General features: G+C 38.0%; 1 protein-coding gene across 3 annotated transcripts in view; it reads right to left on the bottom strand.

Annotated features, from left to right (window-relative positions):
* LOC116849728 overlaps positions 1–4692 on the bottom strand; it is an 11600-nt gene extending 6908 nt beyond the window's left edge. The window contains exon 1 of one of the 3 annotated variants that reach the window (XM_032827156.1): positions 4575–4692. The gene's annotated coding sequence lies outside the window, so the exon portion shown is untranslated. Of the gene's footprint in view, positions 1–210; positions 2678–4574 lie in introns of those variants that run through there. The other 2 variants (XM_032827155.1, XM_032827157.1) reach the window with 2 other exon arrangements.
* Between the last annotated feature and the right edge of the window lie 1291 nt (positions 4693–5983).

Here is a 5983-nt window from a genome sequence, read left to right as displayed (position 1 = left end):
TCTCTCTCTCTCTCTCTCTCTCTCTCTCTCTCTCTCTCTCTCTCTCTCTCTCTCTCTGCCTCTCTCAGTCTCTTTCTCTCTCTCTATCCTGTCTCTCTGTCACTCTCTGTCTATCTTTCTTTCTATTTTAAGTTAAAAGATTACGTTCAAAGCGACTTATACATAATGAATTCACCTCATTACCGCGTTATATTTTTAAAATCGACTCACGCTATTACGCAAACGTCGTGCCGTCGTTCATCATTTCTCTCGTAACGATTATCACACTCGGCTGGCACTCGACGCGCATCGCCGACTGGTTAAACCGAGGATCGGTGTGTGGCCGCGACTTCAGAGCTCTTCACGTGATTCTCGACATCATTTAGTTATTACGTTGGCGATTCACTCTCAACAAATGTCGAGTTTGTTCCTGCGCGAGAGCGAACGCGGAATGCGAGATCGCGACGAGGCCGCCGTCCCACTGACCGATCGCGAGGCAGATCCGCAACGAAATGAAAAGCGATCGTCTGCCGAGCCGCGACGACGCATACAACTTGAAAGAGCAGAGGGGCCTGTCCCCGGTCGCGCCATCCGCCCACCTGATCGAACGGACGATCGGATGCGCCTGGGAAAATACCGGTGCGCGCATCCATCCATTCACCTGCGTTGTCGTGAAATAAAAAAAGAACGATGGCGAGGTCGGCAAACGATTACCTCGTGTGTTGAAGCTCTACGCTGTCTGATTGCACGTTTGCCGGCCGGTGACATAAATTCGGCCTTCGCCGTCGTCGTTATCAACACGGTGATGCGATGACGAAGTGTCGGATACGAGCCACAAAACAAATACCTATCGCATATTCGAAACGCAAATTCGCTCGCTGCTCTAATACTACTAAAGATATAATATCCATTATTTGGATGCACGCAGAGACAATACACTCGTATGAATAAATTTTCAAGCGAGAAATATATACTTATGCTGATGTAGATCCCGTTCCGAGCGATCACCGAGATAAATGAGTTTCCACATGACTAATAAAATAAATTCCATTTGCACCAAAACCTATGATAGTTACGATATACTCGATTAAAATATGATGCAGGATAAGGAAGACCTAGTTGGTTACCGGAGTGAGTTGGGAAAACCAATTATTTCGACTATTTTCTAACAAATTACAAAATTAAGCAAGCAAAATTTTTAAACATGTCAAAGATGATTTTGAAATTCCTGCTTGCTTAATTCTGAAGTCTGTTAAAGAACAGTAGAAATAATCGATTTTGCCAACTTAGCTAGGTAATCAACTAACACTGGTCTCCCCTAATTTTTCAACGCATCTACAGCAGGTTTCGGCAGATTTTATTTGAAACAATAAATAATACTCGCATTTTGCATCGCGAAGTGAACTTATTACTATCCTAATCGTGCTTGCACTTTAATAAAATATTATTTAAAAAAAATGATGAAAATAAAGGAAATCTTTCTTTTGCTTGTTATTTAAACAGTCTATAGTCCCTTAGGAGATTTTTTTTCCCACGGTGTCACAAACAACAATATAACTAAATAAACATCGGAAGTCTATATCGATAGGGAACATCGAAACTCGTGTCCTTCGCTTTACGTAACTCGCTAGCATCGTTCACGCTTGTTGGTCAGCGGTGTATATCGACACGGTGAAACGGAACAAATGTGCGCTTTGCAGTGAGATCTTTTCGCAAGAGCAGGCGATAATAACGCGACGACAAAATTACTTCGCGTTGCGTCGTCGCCTCCTAAACATTATTTATGTTTAGTTAAATAAATGTTATATTTAGTTACGATAATATTTGTCTTATGTAAGAACAAATCGACGACACTCGCGTCATTCATCAAATCAGAACATGTCTAGAAATAGTATTCTTCGTCAATTAAAAAATACTACGGGTTCACGAATTGCTCACAGTCATTTGAGATGCATAAGAAACATTGCAACGAGATATTTACTATTTTGACTTTATAATGTATTTCGTCCTACATTACGCACTACCGTCATACCCGCAGCTCGGTATATCTGTCCCAAATTGACAAAACGTTAAGTTTCACTTTTGTTTAGTAACTTTTGTTTAGCAATATAGAAAAAAGTTGCCAAAGTGGATGATAAACTCCGATAAAAAAAGCGCTCTATAACTCAGAAGGAAATAAAAATGTAAACCACATTATTATTGCCATTCTCGGTTTTATGTATATAGAGGAATACACGAGGCAAAGACGATATGTCAAAATATTATTTTAAATACGCATTGACGCATGTGTCTGCGAAGTTGGCACCTCAACTTTTGGCACCGTAAGTTTTGAGGCAAGTTCCATTTTCACCCCAATAGTTTTACAGTTCCTGATAAGTCATATCAACAGTTCCGTTTATTTAGGGCAAAAAATCGATTTTTGAAAAAATGCGGTCTCAACTTCGAGTGGCACCTCAAATTCCAAAAAACGCCGTTCCATCGATGATTCATAGTTATTGAAGAGTTCAATAGTTCTTGATATATTGCAACGAGAGTTTCGGCCTCTAATTACTTTTTTTTAATTTTTAAAAGTTGGAGTCAGCACCGCACCACAAGGAGTGTATGAAGTTGGCACCCCACTTTTTGAAATTTATAATTTTGAAAGTTGTTCCAGATTGTTCTGACTTTGTACCACATTGTTCCAAAGTGATATTGCTTCATTCGAAATGGTTTTCGAATAAAACAAAAAAAATGATTTTTTGAGCTGGCACCCCACTTTTCGAAAATCGAACATTCTGATACCGCAATAGATTGTTCTAATTGTTCCAAACATTGTTCCAAAAGGACAAATCTGTAAGTTGAATTATAAGTCCAAAAAATGAAAAAAATATTTTTGACCTGGCACCCCATTTTTTGAAAATAAAGCATTCCGAAACCGATATATATTGTTCTAGTTGTTCCAAACATTGTTCCAAAAGCACAAATCAATAAGTTTAATTATAAGTCCGAAAAATTAAAAAAAAGTTTTTTGACAGTCTATCGGACCAAGAGTAAACTTATACTATCTTTCTTGTTCCAACCGAGAGCTTTTTGTTCTGAGTTGTTCTAGGCTTAAGAATTATAGTTCTAGAGTATGAGACTCGTAGCGTCATCCGTTCTCCGAAAATTCGAAAAAAAAATCGATTTGACAGCACCCGACGTTAAGAAAAAACACATGCTTCCTTTCTTGTTCCAAATCTCGTTGCAATATATCTAGAACTATAGAACTCTTCAAGAACTATGAAGTATCATCGTTGGAACGGCATTTTTTGGAATTTGAGGTGCCACGCGAAGTTAACATCGCATTTTTAAAAAAATCGATTTTTTGCCATAAATGAACGGAACTATTAATATGACTTACCAGGAACTGTAAAACTATTGCGGATGCAGATGGAACTTGCCTCAAAACTTGCGGTGCCAACTTCGCAGACACGATTTCTGACTGCTTTATCGTTGCACTCCAAATATTCACTAGGGTCTTTAACTTTAAAATTAGCTCTTGTATTATCACTGACACTAATTACTCCTCACAGCTTTGTCGTGGCACTTCAAATATTCTATAACTTGAGGTTTTAATCTTGAGGTGGGTCCTTGCACTATCACCGAAACCGATACTATCACTGACGCTGACACTTAGTCTGTTGTTTTCAGCTGCACTGCTGAAGTAGTGCAATAAGTTACAATGAGAAAAAATATACTTGTTCACTTTATCTTATTGCACTAGTTCAGCTGAAAAGAACAGACCAACTGACACTTGGTCTGTTTTTTCAACTACAATAAGTTAAAATAAGATAAAATATATTTGTCTCACTCTAACTTATTGCAGCTGAAAAGAACAAACCTACTGCCTATGATACTGCCATCCTGGCTCCTGGATACTTCATCGTGATATTCAAAATATTCACTTGTGACGAACACTGATATGAGGAACGCGCGATACTTTTCTCGAAATTCCCGACTGCCCATTCCGCGACATACTCGTTTCGGGTGCTTACTTGACAATGGCCCATATTCTGAATCCTCTTTTAACTATAAAAATGCTTCTAAAAGAGGCTTAGGGCCCACCTGATTGGCTGAGAAGCTATATTCAAGATATTTTTATCGATAAAAGAGGTTTCAGAACATGGGCCATTGTCTCATCACAATTGCGCGAGATTTACTTTCGGCACTCTCGACAATACTCGCACACAACGCTCTCTTCCAATGGATTGATAACTCGCATTATCACACGACAAACGCGCTATACTTAAAACTACCGACTGCCTGTTGCGCGCATAGGTCAAGTTTTTTAATTCATCGATGGATCCATCGATGAATTAAAAAACTCGCCCATAGCCACTCCGGGTGTTTACTTGACGAAATTTCGTTACGACGAGACTTATTTCGGCACTTCCGATAATATTCGCGCACATCACTCTTCTTCGACGCATAGGTGATGCGAGGGAATCACGGCTTTCGCATTTTCAGTCGCCAGTAACACCACAAATGCGCAAATTCACAACTGCTTATTTCGCGATATACTTATTCCGTGCGAGGTATTTGACGATACCTTATCATGATGAACGCGTAACACTTACTTTCAGCACTTCCAGCGATGATCCACGCAACTCATCCTGGGCAAGCCGAAATCGCACAAACAACGTAAGACGACATCACTTGTTGCGTCGCAATTCGTTTTCGGTCTTCTCCTCAAAATTTCGTTTTCGGTCAGTATGACCAACTCATGAGAAACATTCAACACAAGCCGAACACTATTGGTCAGCAAATGAGGGGTCTATTAGACCCGTTATTTCTGATTGGCTGAAATAGTTCCAAAGTCTCCGTTACGAGCCACCACTTTCCATGGGTTGAAGCGCGGTATAATTAACTAATGAGATCGGTTTTTTGCACTCCTTGCTTTATTTAAAGTTCGTGTTGCTTGCTTTTTTGATACTTTTACATAATAAGCCTTCTACAATAAGCCATTAGTTATGAGCCACAAGCAAATTGAACAATTACAGTCGATCATTTTCAAAAATGCGTCGGACACATCTTTGTTTCATCAAATATTACTACTCTAGTAATAGTAATGGCGGGTCAAGCGCGTATTATTTAATCATCTTAATAAATAATTATAATGCTCTTGAAATAATTGCAAAGGCAGTAAACATATTTACTGCTCGTATAAAAATGTGGATGCTAAATTCTACGAAAAATATTTATATGATTTTATTTTTAAATTTGTACAACATATTTTTAAATTTTACAAGTTTATATGTATGTATATGTGTATATATATGTGTATCGGTTTTTCTATTACATATATAGCAAAAATTTTACATTTTTTCAGCACTACAAAATATATTATTTTACTAAACGTGACACAAAATTGATTAGTATAAACATTCTTACATTGTTAACATTTTTAAGACAATTTTTAGGATCGTTGCAACCTCTCAGGTTATCATATATCTCTAACAAAACAACTCAAAAATCATTCTAAATGTGTTGGTGTATAGACATTTATCTATTAGGACCTTAACTTAGTTTCCGCCCGCAAATGTTAGATGGCAATGCAAACAGTTCTAGTAGTCATTACTAACGAAACAGGTAGTTTGTGATTAATTTCGACATTTCTCGATAACATTCAGTCAGCATACACAATTATTTTCCTAAACAACAATTTCTTTTGCTTTGTGAAAAATGGAACGCGATAAAGTGTTTTTTCGACATGTGCTTTTGCACTATTTTGATTTGAAAAAAAGTGTAGCAGAAGTTCATCGATTACTTGAAGAAGGTTATGGTGATCGAGCTCCATCACATACAACATGTAAAGAGTGGTATAGACGATTCAAAAGTAATGATTTTGATGTCAATGACAAACCACGCTCAGGACAGCCAAAAAAATTCCAAGACGATGAATTGCTAGCATTATTGCATGAAAACTCGGCTCGAACGTTACAAGAACTTGGAAACGAGCTAGGAGTTACTGAAGCAGCTGTTTCCA

This window comes from Odontomachus brunneus, unplaced genomic scaffold, assembly GCF_010583005.1.
Source record: "Odontomachus brunneus isolate Ranch 3 - 2012 unplaced genomic scaffold, Obru_v1 Obru_scaffold_125, whole genome shotgun sequence".
NCBI classification, from domain to species: Eukaryota; Metazoa; Arthropoda; class Insecta; order Hymenoptera; family Formicidae; genus Odontomachus; species Odontomachus brunneus.
The sequence above is the reverse complement of the archived record's forward strand: the minus strand, read 5'-3'. Positions and strand labels throughout refer to the sequence as shown.